This window comes from Jaculus jaculus, chromosome 11 (assembly GCF_020740685.1).
Source record: "Jaculus jaculus isolate mJacJac1 chromosome 11, mJacJac1.mat.Y.cur, whole genome shotgun sequence".
Classification (NCBI taxonomy): Eukaryota; Metazoa; Chordata; class Mammalia; order Rodentia; family Dipodidae; genus Jaculus; species Jaculus jaculus.
This window is the reverse complement of record NC_059112.1, coordinates 78724555-78745643: the sequence shown is the minus strand read 5'-3', so window position 1 is coordinate 78745643 and position 21089 is coordinate 78724555. Positions and strand designations below refer to the sequence as shown.

Below are 21089 nucleotides of genomic sequence, written 5' to 3'. Positions count from 1 at the left end.
TTGCAAGTTCATTATTTGTTTATGCAGAAGCTACATTTTTTTGTTTGTGCTGATTTTGTATCCTGAAAGTTTAGTAAAAGTAGTTAGCAGCTCCAGAAGGGTTTTTTTTTTGTTTTGTTTGGTTCTTTTTTTTTTTTTTTTGGAGATCATATTGTATCTTTAAGTGTAGAATCAATTAATCTGCAAATAGGGATAATCTGACTTCTTTCTTTCCTATATTTTTTCTTTTAGGTCTTCTTGTCTTATTGCTGTAGCTAGAACTTCAAGCACAGTATTGAATTGAAGTGGCAAGAGTGGGCAATTTTGCCCCATTAGCAGTTCTAGAGGAAATATTGGCCACTTTTTTAAAATGGAAAAGTAAGTAAAATAATCAAGTAGGTCATAACAATGAAGGTAGAAACTTGACAAAATAAAATAATAGAATTCTATGATTCCAAAGGAAATGTACTAACAAACTCAACCAAATAGTGAGTATAAACAATAAAGCTGAGTCCAAATGTCCCCCCAAAATGATTGAGTCAAAAGGATAGGATAGGAAAGATACATTAGCTATATGGATATTGATTAAAATTATAAACATATGAATACTAGTATTAATATAATTTAATAACATGAAAGGATATACAATACTCAATATAAAATATACCATATATATATGTATATATGTGTATATGTATATATATACACACGCATATATATATCACACATATGTATTTATATACACACAAATATATAATATATATTTTTTCCAAAACATCACATACTAAGTAGTATAAACTAGAAATATATAAGGCAAAACTAGAAACACAAGAAACATTGTAATATCCACATAATACTAGAAGATTTTCTCTCATGCCTGTTCCAAAATAGCAGTCAAATGGATGTACAATTAGTAAGTGGACAAAAACAATAGTAGGATCTGTGATAACCTAGGAAGTATTATTGAACACACATATGCACACACACATGCTCATTTGAAATCAGAAAACATGATACTTCATTATATTAAGCAGGCAGGATCATACACTCTGATCATCCCTGACCTCAAAAGATAGAAAGAAAAGGAATATGAAGTCAAGACCAACTTGAACTCTATATTGACATTTTACCAAATAATTATATTTAGCCATGAACCTATCTAATTCAAAAGTGGAGATCCCAACCAACCTGAAACCTAAGTGTTGCAGGATAGGCACATTTTAAAAAGGAATAACCCATAACCAGGATATGATTAAAAGGCACAATGGTCATTGATATAATACATTCTAAGTTTCTACTAAGGAAGAGAATAAAACCAGAGATACACTTGCAAAAAAATACATAACTCAATTGTATTTGTTGGATGAAATAATGGCTTATATCACATGTCTTGTATAAATTGGAGCTTGATTTTAAAGTATATTTTGAATCAACTCAATTATATATTTAAAGCAATGTTTGAATTATTAGATAAAGAAATATTAAATCATACACCCTTGTATGGTCATCAGTAAAGAACATTGTTCCAGGAACTTAAAATTTCATTTATTTTATTTATTTGAAAGCGACAGGCACAGAGAGAAAGACAGATAGAGGGAGAGAGAGAGAATGGGCGCGCCAGGGCTTCCAGCCTCTGCAAACGAACTCCAGACACGTGCGCCCCCTTGTGCATCTGGCTAACGTGGGACCTGGGGAACCGAGCCTCGAACCGGGGTCTTTAGGCTTCACAGGCAAGCGCTTAACCGCTAAGCCATCTCTCCAGCCCTGTTCCAGGAACTTAAACATCTTTACTAATAACTTGTACTATACAAAGTTTAACTTGTTCTTTTGTATGTATCTTAGATCATATGTATGGAAATGAAGGACATTCATAATAGATAGCAAATTCTTTTCAAACATAACTGTCTCTTTCATTATTATTGCGATAGGCTTTATTAGAATATTCCTATGGCATGATTTGACATTGGTATGTGAAATATGAACTATACGTATGTATCTATCTGTTTTGTACATTAATCATATATGTGTGTACATATTTGTTTCTCAAATTGTCTAATATTTACATATTTCAAAAGGTAGTCATACTGTAAACTGAAAATATGCCATTTTAATTTCTATGGTTTATGTCACATCCATGAAATAAGCATAATCTAAGTCTCAAGAAAGAAAAACATACCTATTGGGGTTCATTTGCTTAATATAATGCTGTCCCAAACTATTTGCTGGAAATGACAATGCAGTCCAAGAAGTAACCTTATAACTTTTCCCACTTTTCAATCTAATTATGAAATATAATTTTCTAAATAGTGATCTCTCTATATCTCTGGCAAGTATGCAGCTTGGATTATTTTAACACATTTTTCTTATGTTCATCTTAATGACTGAACACAGTGGAGGTTTGTTCCAATATGCAGGATCTGCCTCTTGGTGATATACAAAAGGTTATCTATCATACCCAGGGCAAACTACCTGTGGCTTACAGACCTAGTTTACTCTATGGCCAGAATTAACTTACTCATTTCTTGTAATTACCATGCAATCTATCTTTATTCTGGTTTCTGTATGTTCTCAATTTTCACTTCAAATACCCATTATCATTACAACCACTTTTCACCTCTCTTTCTTCCTTCTGGGATACAGAATATGAGATACAAAGAAAATCAAAATATTTTCTCCATAATTGTTGAGATGAAAGGATCCTGAAGAAGGTGAATTCTTCTGGTGACAACTACCAGAAATTACCTCTCTATTAAAATATGAAACTCAATTTGGTCCTTTTATGGTCATAATACCTATAATATTACATTTAGTTTCATATTGCTTTGTAAGAATGCACAAATAAACGTTAGTGATTTGGGGAATATTTTATTGTGGGTAGAATATGCAGGACAATCTCAGCTCTGTTTTTCTTAATATTAAAGATATGTCTGGCAGTTTTCCTCCACTCACTCATTTATTCAGCAATCAGTTAGTATGAATATGTTAAGAGTTATGCTGTTACTGGATTTCAAAGCAGATCAGCAAAAGAAATTTTATTATAGATTCATATATGAATAAACAAAATTAAAAACTTAAGAGCCCACATTCATTATGGCTATTGGTAATTTTGTCAAACCAAGTACCATTATTTATATTAATTATATATGTCAATTAACTGTAATAATATATTTTTTCAAATAAATCAGCAAATAAAAATTGAATCCTGGGCTGGAGAGATGGCTTAGCGGTTAAGTGCTTGCCTGTGAAGCCTAAGGACCCCGGTTCGAGGCTCGGTTCCCCAGGTTTCATGTTATCCAGATGCACAAGGGGGCGCACGCATCTGGAGTTCATTTGCAGAGGCTGGAAGCCCTGGTGCGCCCATTCTCTCTCTCTCCCTCTATCTGTCTTTCTCTCTGTGTCTGTCACTCTCAAATAAATAAATACATAAATAAATAATATATATTTTAAAAATAAAAAAATTGGGCTGGAGAGATGGCGTAGCGGTTAAGTGCTTGCCTGTGAAGCCTAAGGACCCCGGTTCAAGGCTCGGTTCCCCAGGTCCCACGTTAGCCAGATGCACAAGGGGGCGCACGCGTCTGGAGTTCGTTTGCAGAGGCTGGAAGCCCTGGCGCGCCCATTCTCTCTCTCTCCCTCTATCTGTCTTTCTCTCTGTCTCTGTCGCTCTCAAATAAATAAATAAAAATTTAAAAAAATATAAAAAAAATAAAAATATTGAATCCTGTTTAAATGAATAACACTAGATATCCTGAAGCTGCAGACTATCTTTAGTAAAAGCAAATTTAATAAGTAGAGAATGTTGAATTACCATCCTCTTTAATTTGCTAATAATAATAATAAGGCAATAATAATTTGGTCTTTCATTTAATTAGTCTAACCCTTTTCATAGCTAGCACTAGTATTCATTGTCTGCTTAATAATATTCAGAAAACAATAAAATAAATGCCATAACAGCAGAAAAGCCATTAGGATGTATTAAATATGTTTAAATATATGTCTCTTTTTAATGAAATCTAAATTTGCTTTGTAAGAATGCACAAATAAATGTTAGTGATTTGGGGAATATTTTATTGTGGGTAGAATATGCAGGACAATCTCAGCTCTGTTTTTCTTAATATTAAAGATATGTCTGGCAGTTTTCCTCCACTCACTCATTTATTCAGCAATCAGTTAGTATGACTATGTTAAGAGTTATGCTGTTACTGGATTTCAAAGCACATCAGCAAAAGAAATTTTATTATAGATTCATATATGAAAAAATAAATAAATACACTTGGAACTTTAACAATAAAACAAGTCCAACTAGACTGAAAATTGACAGTGAAAAACATTGAGATTCCATGTAACCATAATGTTGAGAAGTGACAGAGGAGTGTTTAGCACTGAAACACCTCTGTCACACCTTCCAAGGCTCAGGGTCCATTGTGGAAGAGGTGGTAGAAAGAATGTAAGAGCCAAAGAAAAGGCAGGACTGCTTGCAATGCAAACTTCCAGACACATATTAGCCTAAATATCCATAACCACATAGTGCCTAATACTACCTACATAAATACCTTCTAATAGGAGGAAAAGATTATGACATCAAAATAAAAAAGACTTATTGAGAGGGGGAGGAGATATGATGGAGAGTGGACTTGTGAAGGGGAAAGTGGAGGAAGGGAGGGAATTATCATGGTTTAATGTCTATAATTATGGAAGTTTTCAAAAAAAAATGAAATGCAAAAAAGTTACAAGGAGCACATTTAAAAATATTCAGGAAACAAGGAAAATATTAATATTAGCATCACTCACTAAACTATTCATACAAAATAATACATTTTAATGCCTCTTACAAGTGAAGCATTTAAATTGTGTGTGTGTGTGTGTGTGTGTGTGTGTGTGTGTGTGTGTGTGTACATGCACATGCACCAGAGCCTCCCACTACTGCAAAGAAATGTCAGACACGTCTACTACTTTTGGTATTGATTTTATGGAGGTGCCTTGGGAACTGAACTCTTGCTGGAAGACTGTACAAGCAAGTATCTTTAATCATTGTGCGATCTTCCCAGCCCTGTGAAACATTATTATAGATCCAAGAGAAAACACTAAAAAACACAATGTCCTACAGTAGTGACATTTTTATTGCAGTGAATTGAGACAAAAAGGAAGCAAATAATGACTGATCTGTCAAGCAATTAGAAGTGTGATGGGGACCATGAAAGAGGTCAAAAGGAAATTAAATGAAGTGAAGAGCAAGGGAACTCTAGGATCCATACCTCATGATGTTTGAACAACTGCTTTTCCTAAAGATGACAGTGAACCAGGTAGATGTCACAGCAAGGGTAAAGGCTCTAAGGTAAGAATTTTGATGTCAATCAAGGAGTACAAGCCTGAATATATATGAAGTGAGAGTGTAAAGTAAGATGATGGGAAATAGTTCACAAATACAGTCAAAGGTCAATAGGATTTTAAATCTCTCCCTCTAACATCAGAGCTAACTATATATTTAGATAGCAAGTAAGCTGGTTTCCATTTTATGCGAAGTCTGAAGGAAACTCATTGGGATGTTGGCAGCAGGACTGATGTATCAACTATTTTCTAAGGTCATCTCAGTTAATGATTTCAGTAACTACATGACCCTCCTGCATTCCAGTTTTATAGCATGAAGACCAGAGTGATTTGTCCAAAGGCACAAAGCTACTGAATTAGATTAAGAGGTCAAACCCAGATCTCAACTTGTGAAAAGTTCAAATTAGGACAACTTAAGGACACCTGTGAAGAATGGAATAAAGTGGAATCTGAAAGAGTCACTGAGGTGAAGAAAAGTAAGAGACTTGAACATTCAACATGATGTTATGAGAAACAAAAGCAAGTGAAAGAAAACCTTTTGTTACATATTTTAGGCACCAGAAGAGATGGAAAGCACAGGAATAAAGAAGAGAGGTTAATATGAACCTTAACAAGGATGAGAGACAGTTCTTCAGACTGAGTTTAACATATAACAGTCATGTTTTCTTCCCTGAGAAAATCCTAAGTGTGTACTTGCTCTATTCTTGCAATGTTTTGACAACACTTGTTTATCACAGAGTGAGCTAATGGAAGACAGAAAAAAAAAAAAAAATATATATATATATATATATATGTATGTATGTATATGTATATAGTGTCACCTAACACGGAAATCATATGTTGTGCTTTCCATTTGCTCCTTTTGAATACTTAAATAGGTCACATGGCTTTTAGTGTATCCATCTGAAACCCCTACTTCAAAAGATGGTTGTCCTGGTGACAATATGAGTGTCTCCACTAATGCACAATTCATTCAAGCATTAAATGGAGCTTCATGTAATCTCAGCCAGCTCGACAACCCTGCTATGTAGGATTCAGGAGGAAGAAAGGCATAAAGAGACAAGGTGACCTCAGGTGGCCCATTCATTCAGTGAGTAGGGACCAGTACTCAGATTCAGCAGCCCCATTCTAAGACCCACACTCCTTAACATAACCATGAAAAAGAAACCCTCCTTGACCAAATGTCCACCAGGTTTCTATGAGCCTTCTTCTCAGCAAGGCTTCACTTTGAACCAGAATCATCCTTTGCCCACTTAGTCCAATTTCTTCAAAGAATCCTGTTAGGTTGAAGTGGTGGTTTGAATGTACAATGCTCACCACAGCCTCCCATGTTTGTAATTGAGTTTCCTACTTAGTCCCCAGGTAGCAGACCCTTTGGAAGATGGAGTTCTGCTGGATAAGGTGAGTTACTTATGGTGGATGTTGGTGTTGATTAGTTTAGTTTATTGAATGTTCAGAGCTAGTTGTCTGTTGCTTCTCTCTCTCTCTCTCTCTCTCTCTCTCTCTCTCTCTCTCTCTCTCTCTCTCTCTCGGTGGTTGACATTTATATGAAGGTGTGAGTCAGATGGCTTGCTTTTCCTACATGATGAAATTTTAACTCAAAACTTTAAGCTGGAAATAAACCCTTTTCTCCCATAAGCTGCTTCAGTTGAGTGTTTTGTCCTAGCAATAAGAAGGTAACCACTACAATTGATTTAACAAGAAACCCCCAGCACTGGATATTGAATCAATTTTCTACTAGTACCTATTCATGTACTAATCCAACTGCTCTGCTCTGGCTATAAATTCTCAGAAATCTACCATATTCAAAGTTGAAGTCAATCTTTTTATTATGAACAAGAAGTATTTATTAACATTTTAATAGATGGCTCTCACAGTTTTTAAATTTTATGTTCAACACTTTGTACTACTTATAAAACGTGATTAAACAAGGAGTTGCAATGGCATGAAATCTGGTAGAAACAGCATCACATAATCACTTCTCAGCCTTTTGGCTAAGATCAAGTGAAATAGCTTCACATAAAATTGTGGTACACAACTACAAAAAGGAAATTTCTAGGTTTAGATAGATGTCTGCTATATTCTGTTTACAGTCTTAGAAAGCTTGTTTCTCTTCTCTGTAAAATAGGGATGATAACAATATTATGTATGTCATAGATATTTTACAAAAATTAGGTATAAGTAGAGAAAATGAAAGCCTTAAAAATTTTAGCTGTCTGCAGTATGACTAAAGATATTTATAATATCTCGTGAAACAAATCACTCTACTTACTTATGTATACTCTTCCACCCTAGCACCTTCTCAACCCCATTACCATATATATATATATATTTCAACACTATTTAGTGTAAAATATGGTTTATTTATTTATTATGCTTATTGTCTATTTTTTGTTCTGTCCTAAGATGGAAATTCCTCAACAGAAAGAATTTACTGTGCATAACTCATAGGAGGCATTGAAACGTTATTTATTTATTTGTTGAATTAAATATTGCTGGTTGAAGTTGAAATAACACCTCAAAAAACGTGATGGACAAAATACAAAATAACACAACAGAAAACAAAAATCAAATAGGAATTATAAAGCCCTCTCTCTAGAGTGGTTCTAACCACTCACCAACAGAGTTACTCATGTGGAAGACAGAACCTCTGACCTGGAAGACAAGACAGAAGAAATAAATCGGGATGCCAAAAACTCTGCTAAGTTCAAAAAATCAAGTGAATAGAATATGAGGGAACTGTGGGAAATGACCAAAAATCTAGATCATGGGTATATCAGAAGGAGAGGAAATCTAGGTCAGAGGCATAGAGAACATATTCAACAAAATTATTGAAGAAAATTTTCCCTAACCTCGCAAAAGAGAGGCTCATCCACACACAAAAAAATTAAAAATTAAAAAGCCCACAGAGGAACTGAAGAGAGTGCTTAGTGGTTAAGTGCTTGCCTGTGTAGCCTAAGGACCCTTGTTCAAGGCTTGATTCCCCAGGACCCACATTAGCCAGATGCACAAGGGGACATGCACATCTGAGTTTGTTTGCCGTGGCTGGAGGCTCTGGTGCACCCAATCTCTCTCCCTCTCTCTCTCTCTGACTAGCTCTCTCTCTCTCTCCTTTCTCTCTCTGCCTCTTTCTCTCTTTGTCACTCTCAAATAAATAAATAAAAATGAATGAAATATATATATATATTTTTAAAAGCCCACAAAACATGCAACAGACAGGACCAAAGAAGAAACTCTCCAAGATACATCATAGTTAAAACTCATAAGAATGAAAACAGAGAGTGCTAAAAGCAGCAAGACAGAAGCAATTCACAACATACAAAGGAAATCCCATTAGAATAACATCAGATTTCTCAATGGAAATCCTGAAAGCCAGAAGGGCCTAAAATGGAACACTTCAAAGTCTGAAAAACTACGGCTTCCAACCCAAACTATTTAACCCAGCAAAAGTATTCCTTATAATATATGGTGAAAGTAAAACTTTCCATGGAAAAATAAATCAAGTCAATGATTATATGAACACAAAGCCAAGCCTACAGAGGATACTTGTGGGAATACTCCACACAGAACAAACAACCAATCTCAAGAGCCAACAAGATTGCAATAACCAAACAGACCAGGCTCAAAAAAGTACATAACACAAGAAAGCACCCAACTTCATAAAGCACCTCAGCATGGCAGGCTCAATAAAAGAAAGACACTGTCTTAGGGTGAAAGGATGGCTATTTCAAGCAAATGGGCCTAGGAAACAAGCAGGGGTTACTATCTTAATATATGACAGGATAGACTCCAAACCAACGTTAGTGAGGAAAGATAAGGAAAGACACATTATACTTATTAAAGGAACACTCCAACAAGAGAACTTTATAATCCTAAACAAATATGCACCTAACATGGGGGCTCCCAATTTCATCAAACAAATATCATTAGACTTAAGGTCACAGGTAACACCAAATGCAATTTTAGTGGGTGACTACAATACCCTATTCTCATTAATAGATAGGTCATTCCAGAAAAAAAAAAAAAAAAAAAAAAGGAGACATGTGGATTAAATGATGTCATGGAACAAGTGGACCAAACAGATATCTATAGAACATACTATCCAAATGCTGAAGAATATACAATTTTATCAGCAGTACTTGGAACATTCCCTAAAATTGGCCATATACTAGAACACAAAGCAAATTTGAACAAGTACAGGAAAATTGAAATAATACCTTGTACTCTATCTGACCACAATGGGATTAAACTACAAATCAGCAACAAGAAAAACTACTGAGCACACAGACTCATGAAGGCTAAACAGTACCCTATTTAATGACAAATGGGTCATTGAGGAAATTAATAAATTCATAGAATCAAATGATGATGAAAATACAACATCCCAAAACATTTGGAACAAAATGAAGGCAGTGCTAAGAGGGAAATTAATAGCTCTAAGTATCTAGAGAAGGTGTGATGAAGACTGACCTTAATTTTCTATAGCTTCTCTCCCTCTCTCTCTCTTTCTCCCTTTCTCTCTCTCTCTCCTTTCTAACTCTTTTATATTAGTTATCTTTTTCTTCCTTTTCTTCATGAGAACTGACCTGTAACTCCCAGTACCAGCATGGGGCTATCATCCACAATGAGCTTTGGATCAGAGAGACCTACTAGGTTTCCTAAAAGAAAGACAGATTTCTGTCAGAGTACTTGATGACCTACCAAAGGTTAGTGGTAAGACCCTGCTGCTGAAGACACCTTATGTGGTTGACATGTAAAATTAAATGGCATGGCTGGAAGCTAGAAGAGAGTCAGTCCCCAAACAGTCAACACGTCTAGTGCCAGAAGGTGCTACATGTGCAACTGGGGCAAAATGACCAATATCTGTCCAAGAAATTCATGGTCTAACCTACTTAGCAGCCAATAACCTGTCATAATGCTCACCCAAGCGCAATAGTGGCACACAGCCATGGTGGGAAACCAACTGCTCTTGATTCGGCTAACTGATCCCCTTAGTGGTACGGTACCCATAGCTGGATCTGGGAAACAAGTCAGAATCATATCCAAACATAAGCCCACTCTCCATTAACACTACCACCAATACAAGAGGACTGCACCTATTAAATTCTCTATAAAAAAGTAAGGGTTATCTCATTTCTCTGGTAATAGCTTACTCTTTGTTGGAGAATCTGCTTCTCTTTTTCAGACAGAGGTAGATCCTAAGGAGAGAGCCACCCCATCTCAAAAGAGCCCCAGCTGAAACTAAGAGGAATTAGTGAAATAAGCAAGGGTGCTGTTTTCTTGGTGAACCAGGTACCAGCACAAGGGTGAAGAAGATCAACACAGAGAAAAATCAAGTCCTACCAAATCAGAGATCCAGAGACCCAGAGGCCCCCAACACCTCATTACTGAAGCAGACCAAAAATGAACCCAACATGGCTCAGGGAAATTTTGTGGAAGAGGGGGCAGAAAGAATGTCAAAGCCACATGTTTGGTCATGATATGCAGAGACATTTATCCTACCCATAACTGTGGTTTAACTCCAGAATGCATGACCCATATACCTCAACAATGAGGGGCCATTGGGAGGGGGTAGGACATGGATGAGCCTAACAATGTACCAAATTGCCTGTATTCACTGAGTACAAAACTAATTAATAAAAAAACAAATAAATAAACAAACAAAAGAGCCTTTATAAGATAGATATCTAAAAGGAACATGAGTAATATCATTTTTGTTTGATTTCTTTCATTGATATTACTTCAAAACAAACATAAGTTGCAAATAGAACATAGTAATTTTGCTTTGTTGATGAAGTTAGTATCTTGGTCATTGCTGTTTTACTTCTTTAAAGAATAAAGCTATTGTAAATAAAAAAAAAGAAATTAAATAGTTCACAAGTAAACAATTTTTGTTTTGTTTTTCAAGGTAGTGTCTAACTCTGACTCAGGCTGACCTGAAATTCACTATGTAGCCTCAGGGTGGCCTTGAACTCACAGCGATCCTCCTACCTCTGCCTCCCAAGTGATGGGATTAAAGGCATGTGCCACCACACCCAGCACAAGTAAACAATTTAGTGCTTCACCTTAAGGCCTTGGAAGAAGAACAAGGCAAACCAAAAAGCAATAGATAGGAAGAAATAATAAAGTTTAGGGTAGACATTAATGAAAGACAAATAAAAAAAATTCAAACAATCAAAGAAACAAAGAGTTGGTTGTTTGAAAGATAAATAAGATTGAAAAAGCCTTAGCAAATCTGACCAGAAGAAAGAGGAAAGAGACAAACATTAATAAAATTACAGATGAAAGTGGCATAATTACAACAGATAGCAAAAGTTTCAGAAAATCATAAGGAGATACTTTAAGAATATATCCTCCTCTAAGTTGAAAATTTGAAAGAAAGAAATGATTTCCTTGATTCATATGACCTACCTAAATTAAATCAAGATGAGATAAACCAATTAAATAGACTTATATCAACTATGGAGACTCAAGTACTAATATAAAGTCTCCCAATGACAAAAAGTACAAGCCCATAGATTCACTGATGAATTTTACCAGACCTTCATGGAAGAACTAACAACAGTGATTCTTGAATTTTTCCATAAAATATAAAAGTAAGGAATTCTACCAAACTTCTTCTACAAAGCTAGCACCACCTTGATACCAAATCCAGACAAAGACAGAACAAAAAAAGAAAATTACAAACCAATCTCCCTTATGGCATAGATGCAAATATTCTGAACAAAATATTGGCAAACAGAGCTGGAGGGGCGGTTTAGCAGTTAAGTGTTTGCCTGCGAAGCCTAAGGACCCTGGTTCGAGGCTCGATTCCCCAGGATCCATGTTAGTCAGATGCACAAGGGGCACATGCGTCTGGAGTTTGTTTGCAGTGGCTGGAAGCTCTGGAATGCCCATTCTCTCTGTCTACCTGCCTATTTCTGCATCTCTCTCTCTCTCTCTCTCTCAAATAAATAAATAAAAATAAAAGATTTTTTAAAATATTGGCAAGGAGAACACAACAATATATTACAAAGATTATTCACCCTGACCAAGTAGGCTTTATCCCAGAGATGCAGGGATGGTTCAACATACACAAATTGATAAATATAATACATTATATAAATGGACTGAAGGACAAAAATCACATGATCATCTCAATAAATGCATAAAAGGCATTTGATAAAACCTAACATCCCTTCATGGTAACAGTCCTACAGAAATGAAATAGAAGGAACATATCTCAACATAATAAAGGCTATTTATGACAAAACTTCAGCCAACATAATACCAAATTGAGAAAACTAGATGCTTTTCCACTAAATTCAGGAACAAGATAAGGGTGTCCACTGCCCCCACTTTTATTTAATATAGTGCTGGAAAGCCAGGTGTGGTGGTGCATGCCTTTAATCCCAGCACTCTGGAGGCAGAGGTAGGAGGGTCATCGTGAGTTCAAGGCCACCCTGAGACTACAGAGTGAATTCCAGATCAGCCTAGACTAGGGTGAAACCCTACCTTGAAAAATACATATATATATATATATATATATATATATATATATATATATATATATATATATATATATACACACACACACACACACACACACACACACACACACACACACACACAGAGAGAGAGAGAGAGAGAGAACTGGAAGTCTTAGTTATAGCAAATAAGGCCAGAGACACTTATAAAAGGGATATAATTTGGAAAGGAAGAGATCAGATTATCATTATTTGCAGATGATATGATTCTATACATAAAGGACCCTAAACATTCTACCAGCAAACTGTTAAAACTAACACTTTTAGCAATAGCAAGACACAAAGTAAATACACTGAAATAAGTAGCTTTCCTATATACTAATAATAAACAGGTAGAGGATGAAATCAGGGATGTTCTTCCATTCTCAATTGCCTCAGAAAATAAATAAATAAATAAATAAATAAATAAATAAATAAATAAACGAAACCAAGGAAGGGAAGGATCTCTACAATAAGAAAAAGCAAGAAGTTGCTGAAGACATTAGGAAATGGACAGACATCTAATGTTCTTGGATTGGAAGAATCAATATTGTAAAAATGTCAATTTTACCAACAGAATCTATACATTTAATGTAATCCCCATTAAAATTCCAATAGCATTCTTCAAAGAGGTAGAATAAACAATAGTAAAATTTATTTGGAAGCACAAAACACTGAAAATAGCCAAAACAATTTTGAGCAACAAAAATAAGGTTGGTGGTATCACAATATCCAAATTTAAGCTATATTACAAAGCCATAACAACAAAAACAATATGGTACTAGTTCAATTTAAACAATGAATGAGTCATGGAAGAAATCAAAAAAGAAATTTAAAATTCCTAGAACTGAATGATAATGAAAACATAACCTAACAAAACTTATGGGACATAATGAAGGGAGAAATTCACAGCCTTAAATGTCTTCATTACAAAGACAGAGAGATCCCAATTCAATAACCTGACTGTCCACTTAAAGGCACTGAAAAACAAAGAAGAATCCAACCTAAAGAGCTCCAGACACAAAGACATAATCAAGGTTAGAGCAGAAATTAATGAATTGGAAACTAAGAAATCAATTAAAAGATTAAAGAAATGAAGAGCTGGTTCTTTGAAAAAATAAACAAGATTAAAAAATTCCTGGCCAAATTGATCAAGGAAAAAAAAAAAACAGAAATGAAAAAGGAAGAACTTAAATGCAAAGGTCCTAAACAAAATCATTGCAAACTGAATTCAATAATATATCAAAAGCATTATCCACCTTGATCAAGTAAGCTTCATCCCAGGGATGAAGGGTTGGATTAACATATGGGAATTGGACAACATAATACACCACATAAATAAACTGAACCATAAAAACCACATGATCATCTCAATTGATGCAGAGAAGGCTTTTGACAAAATACAACACCACTTCATGAACAAAATACTGGAAAGAATAGACTCAGTACAATAAAGGCTATATGTAAAGTTCCTAAAACTCAAATAATACTCAAAGGGAAACAACTCAAGGAGATACCACTGAGATGGAGGACAAGACAGGGGTGCCAACTCTCACCACTGCTCTTCAACATAGTACTAGAAGTACGAGTCCAAGCAATAAGAGAGGAGAAAGAAATAAAAGAGATTAAAATTGGGAAGGAAGAAGTCAAGTTAGTCCTATTTGCAGAAGAAATGATCCTATATAGAAGTGACCTGAAAGACTCTGTCTCAAAAATTCTAAAGGTGATTAATTCAGCCAGCAAAGTAGCAGGATACAAAATCAATGAACAAAAATCAGTAGCCTTTCCTTATGCAAAGGACAAATATACAGAGAAAGAAATCAGTGAGGCTGTACCATTTTCAATATCAATATAAATAAATAAATACTTTAGAATAACACTAACAAAGGATGTGAAAGGCCTATATAATGAAAAGATAAAAACACTCAAGAAAGAAATAGAGGATAACTTGATAAGATAGAAAGACCTCTCATGATCCTGGATAGGTAGAATTGATATTGTGAAAATGGCAATTCTACCAAAGCAATATACAGATTTAACACAATACCAATAAAAATACCAGCAACATTCTTCATCAATATTGAAAAAATGATCTCACAAATCATATGGAATGGTAGAAAGCCTCAGATATCCAAACATATCCTCACCAGAAAAAAAAAAAAATTCTACCTCTGGTGATATCACCATACCTTATCTAAAGCTATATTATAAAACCATAGTGACAAAAACAGCATGGTACTAGAAAATATAAAAATAGAAACATAGACCAATGGAACAGAATTGAAGACCCAGACCTTAAGGTAAGTAACTACAGCTTCTTAATCTTTGAGAAAGGTGCCAATAATGTAGACTGGAGAAAAGACAGCATCTTCAACAAATGTTGTTGGACAAATTGGATGACCATATATACAAAAATGAAATTAGACCCATTCATTTTGCCATACAAAGAAATCAAGTCCAAAATGGATTAAATACTTCAGTATAAGACCTGAAATTCTTTAAGTACTGGAAGAAAAAAAAAAAAAAAAAAGGAGGCACTCTCCACAATATAGGATTGGGAACAGACTTCCTGAACAAACCTCCAATAACCAAGAAAATTAAAGAAGCACTCAACTAATGAGATCTCATGAAGTTTAAAAGCTTTTTTACAGACAAACATACCATAACCAGAGCCAATAGATTACCCACTGAATGGGAGAAAATCTTTGCTAGCTTTACCACAGAGAGAAGCCTAATATCTAGAATCTACAAAGGACTCAAAAAACTAAACAATAAAACATCAAACAACCCACTCAAAAAGTAGGGCAGAGAACTAAATAGAGAGTTCTCAGAGGAAGAATTACAAATGGCTAACAAACAATTAAGAAAGTGTTTGACATCCTTAACCATCAGGGAAATGTACATTAAAACAACTATAAGATTCTACCTTACCCTAGTAAGGATAACAAACATTAAAAAAGCAAATGAAAACAACTGTTGGTGAGACTGAGGAGAAATAGGAACACTCATTCACTGTTGGTGGGAATGTAAGCTGGTACAACCATTGTGGAAATCCATTCAGAGACAAAAGAATGACTTAGAGTAACCAAGAGACCTTGTTATTTATTCCCTTACTGGGCATTTATCCTAAAAGCTCCACATCTCAGTTCAGAGATATTTGCTCAACCATGTTTATAGCTGCTTAATTCATAATAGCTAAAAACTGGGATCAACTCAGGTGCCCATCATTAGATGAATGGATAACCAAAATGTGGTATACATACATAATGGAATTCTACTCAGCAGTAAGAAAAAAATAACACATTGAAAATTGTAGAAAAATGGTCAAACATGGAACAGATCATTCTAAGTGAACTCAAACAATCACAGAAAGACAACCATCGCATGATTTCTCTCATCTGTGGTTCCTAACCTGGATCAGCCAGGTTATGTCAGTTATTGTCCAATCCTCAAGATTCTATTCAGTTACATCAGCACCTTGAGGATTAGATAATAGGGAGGGTGAGTCTTAGGGAAAGGAAAATGGTAATGGGGGTACAAAACTCAACCCAAATTGCACTGGTACCATAGAATCCTATATCCTGGAAGTCAGACTAAAAGATGGAAACTTCAAGAGGATCTTAGGGGGAGCACCTGAATTGAAGGGCCCTGGAGAGGGTGAGATGAAACCTAACCTCAAATTTTCCTGATTTTCTTTCTTCTCTGTCATTTTCTTTTTTCTTTTCCCTTAGTGCTGGCCTGTAATTTCCTGTACCAGGGTGTTGCATACATCGACAATGAGCTGTTGATCAGAGAGACCTATGAGATCTCCCAAAACAAACAAGACAGACTTCTTTCAAAGCAGTTGATTAGCACAGGTTAGTGGTAAGACCCTACTGCTGAAGACACCATATGCTGTTGGAATGGACCATGGACAGACCTGATTGGAATCTGGAGGAAAGCCAGTCCCCAGATAATTAGCCCATCTAGTGCTAGAAGGTGCTGCATGAGCTACTGGGGGAAAGGGGCCAACATCTCTCCAAACAACTCAAAGTTGTTTGGAAACTCAGTAGCAAACAACCTGACATGATGCCCACAAAAGTGCAATAGTGGCACACAGTCATGGTGGGTAACCAACTGCTCATGGGTTGGCTAACGGATCCACTCAGTAGAAAGGAAACCATATCTAGAAATGGGAAACAAGTCAGAATCATACCTAGATAACAATTCTGCTTTCAGTTGTCAAGCTCCCACTAACCTTAGACTATAAGAGGGTCTATACCCTTTTAATTCTCTCTAAATTAATAAAGGTTATCCCACTTAACTGGTGCTGACTTCATTCTCCATTGGAGAATATGCTTCTCTTTTACAGACAGGAGCTGGACCTGAGGAAATAAATGACCCAGTGCACTCCACCCTGGCCCCAGCTGAAACCACAGAAGAATTGGGGAAATGAGCAAGAGTGCTGATTTCTTAGTGTATCTTCTATCAGCACCAGGATGACAGAGACAGATACTGCAGACACTCATCACCTACCGAACTAGAGATCCAGAGGCTCCCAAGTGCCCCTAACTGAAGTAAACTTAAAAATACTCCCATGATTGCTCAGGGAACTTTGTGGAAGAGGAGGTGGAATGACTGTTAGAGCTACAAGTTAGGGCATTTTGCACAGAGACATTGCCTCTCCCCCCATAATGAATGACCCACAATCCCCATGGGGTTGGCCTACATCCCCAATGAGGAAGGCCTCTTCAGAAAAGGGGCTAGGAGAAGGGAAAGGATGGTACCAACATTTGTTGTTTACATACAAAATATGCCCATATCTAATAAAGAGTTCAAAAACAAAATTCTGTGAAGCTAAGTTGGAAATTTTCTTTTCTTTTGATCCAAATTTTTTTTCAAATCTATCATCTTCTATGAAACTGCAACTTCATGGACATGCTAAATTTTAGTTCATATCATTGGAAAAGGCTGGCCTTTGACAAGTTGCAAAGCATGGTTTGGAGCTATAAACCATGTGTTCTTATTGAGGCCATTACTGTTTTACATACTTATTATTTACTTTAATCTTTCTAGATTGTAGCAAGTTTCCTCAACCTCAGCCATATTGAGATGTCAGGTCTACTAATTCTTAATTCATAATTCCTTTATGTCATATTGAACACTGTCCCTGGCTTATACCCACTACATGTCAATAGCTTCCCCTTCCATTCACAGCCACCAAATTTTCTCCAGATATTGTCACATGTCCCCCTTGGAGTGGTGGTGGGGGGGGTAGTAAATTCTCCCTATTTGAGAATGCCCAAGTAAAAGAAATAGAAAGGAATTTCAGTATAGCTCAAAGGTCAGAAAAAAATAAGAAAACTCTCCCCCTCATACTTGTAGTTTTCCCATCCCCTCCCCCTAAAATCCTTTAGAAAGAACATTAAACACTAGACCATATATAGAAAGTATTTCAGAGAATGATTTATCTTAGCAAATTATCATTTTCTAAAAAGCTAAAAATGTTTAATCTTATAATACTTTACAAATAAATCCTCTTGCCTCTCTCATAAATTTTATTCTAGAAACATGACCCAGATTTTATTAAAAAGGTCCTACAGCAATATATAACTGTGAAAGTTTTTAACCAAAAATTCAATTTATATTAATGTCCTTAAAGTCATATATATAAGATGTTCAGTATTTATGTGGACTAAATATATTAAAATTACACATTTTACCCAGAGAAAACAAATATACAAACATATGTGATTGTCAGTGGCTGTAATATGTAAGCAAACAAACTTAGGTAGGCAGCCTCAGAACATCATTGCTATGAAATATATTATAGATTTTAAATCATGTTTTATGATTACATTTGGCTTTTTAGTTAACTTTTATTATCTTTATTTCACAGATAGGCAATCAGTTCAGAGAATCTAAAATCAGTTCACAGAGGCAGTAAGACCTTGATTTAACTTAACCTTATTCAGCTCCAATGTTTCTGTGCATTCCATAGCAGGCTTTTAGATTCTCTAAGTACATTAATAAATTCCAGAGGAGACATTGGAAAGGAATTTCATCTTACCTGAAAAAGATGTTTTGAAAGGTTAAGGCTTCCTTTCAACAGGGGAGATGCCAGCTTATCAATGTTTTAGCTGCACCTCTCTTCTGTTAAAGGCATTGAAGCAACAGAAGCAAAGAGAACCTTATCTCCATCCATAGTGAATCTCCAGGGCAATCTCATAGCTTCTGATGCTTGATACAAAAGTGAAACAGGGCCTGTCTTTTGTGTAAGATTTACAACTCTAAAGACCCTAAAGAAATCAGAAACAAATGCAGGTTTTAATTAAGCAATAAACAAAGAGGCATTGTGTGGTCATTACATTCCCAACCTTGTGACAAATTTAAGGCCAAGCCTAGGTCTTCAACAATTAACAGAAGGATGTTGATTTACAGACTATTTTTGAGCCATAACTGAGGGAAATTGATTTCAGGTGACTGCCAGAGTCAGAGGCCATCAGTGGCAAGCTACAGCCTGAAACTGGGAAGTCAAGGATCTTAAAAGGCATTTTTTTTTTCTTCTTCGAGAACTAGGCAGAGTTAAACTTGAACACAAGACCTCTAGAGTAGCTATATTGATGATTCCTTCCAACTTTAGTCATCTATAAATTCAGATTTTTGCCTTTCAGGAGCTTATATTCAACAATCTGGGTGAAATTACAAACCTAATTAATTAAGGCAGTGTATAGTTGTAAGTCTGAATTTCATATTAAGTATATAACTTAAAGCCTTATTATTCAAAGCATGGTGTCTCTCAAGCTTGCTAGAAATATAGCAACACAGAACTCATAAAGCAAAATATGCCTTAAACAATATCCCCAGGTGATTCAAACACACATTCTAGCTAGAGAAGCCAGGCCAAAAACAGTATTTTTGTAAGGGGGAGAAAGGATCGCCTAGACCAGAATCAGCACAATCAGTACCTAATAAACACACAGACAGCAGCAGCCCTGGCAGACTCACCTCCTCAGAATCTCTGATTACCTAGCCAGGCCCAACCATCATTACCAAATAGCCTTCATGGTTATTACACTCAGTATTGTTTTAGAAACATCATTTAAAGTGGGTCATCAATTCAAGCATCTCTTAACTTAGAGACAAAATGACTCAAATGGCTAAGAGTTTTAAAACAGAATGTTGAATATTAAATGTTGTTTTTGAAGTTCAAGGTGTTAGAAGCAATTTAGAACTAATTGTCAAAAAGGAACAACTTAGCAGAGGTTAGGTATGAGGAAGATGGTCAGATGAATCCCTTGGATATCTCTGGTCCCAAAAGTTAACTAGAAAGACTCGCAGGGGAGAGATAGAAAGTCATTCTTCAACTTGAGGCCACATAGCTTGGATTGCACTTGTACAAACCTTGCTATGATCACAGCTTTATTTATCTTTCTGCCTAAGAGATCCCATCATTATTTGTACTGTAAATGCTTGGTCTTCTCATTAGAAAAAGAAAGCAAAGATAGAAATATGATCTCCATGTCTTACAAGATTTTAGAGAAATCTAACAGCAAAACCCACAAACAGTAAGAATGAAAGTGTCTCTGAGGGCAGCATCAAAGTTCTGGAGAGTGCAGAAAGTGTGACAAAGAGAAATTGTGCATGCTCATTTCTGTAGTGTGGTCCATAACTAAAAGCATCAGCTTCTCCTGGGAGACTTATAGGAATGCAGCATCAAAGGCCCTCAATCAAAAACTCCTCTGAAAGGAATGGGTAAGAACCCCTAGCAGACCTGCATGTGCAGTGAGACTCAAAAAAATACGACAGAGTCCAGTGGTTTTTTAAATGAATGCCATATTAAAAGTCACCTGGGAAGCTTCTAAAATTTTGAGTGACCCAAACCATTCTCTCCAGGATCTCTGGGAATGGAAACACATTTGAAAAGCTTGCTATTGCTGAGAGGGAAGACACTGAAGTCACAATGCAGGCAGAAGACCTGCTTTGTTCAAAGAAGATAGCCACAGAACTTTTAAAACCAGAGCAATCCATATGTCACAAAACTTATGTTACCAATACATGAACAGAAGTCTGAGTAAGGATTTGGTGAGTTGCTATTAAGTACAGGGCAGGCACTGTCTATTGGTATGCACAGGCAGCTAATAGAGAAGTTTGTTCTCTTCTTGCAGCAAACCCATCAGATTCTCATCAATTCAGCTAATCCTCTGAGAATAAGGAGAAAAGCCCACAGAACTCTAACATACCTCCCTAATGGCTTAAGTATTTGTGAGAACAAGTGGCATTTGCATCTCTTCTTGCAGT

At 35.8% G+C, this 21089-nt stretch overlaps 2 pseudogenes; one reads left to right on the top strand and one right to left on the bottom strand.

Moving 5' to 3' along the window:
- LOC101594526 overlaps positions 1-21089 on the bottom strand; it is a 564925-nt pseudogene that overhangs the window by 376357 nt on the left and 167479 nt on the right.
- On the top strand, positions 7279-7452 carry LOC123453348 (annotated as a pseudogene).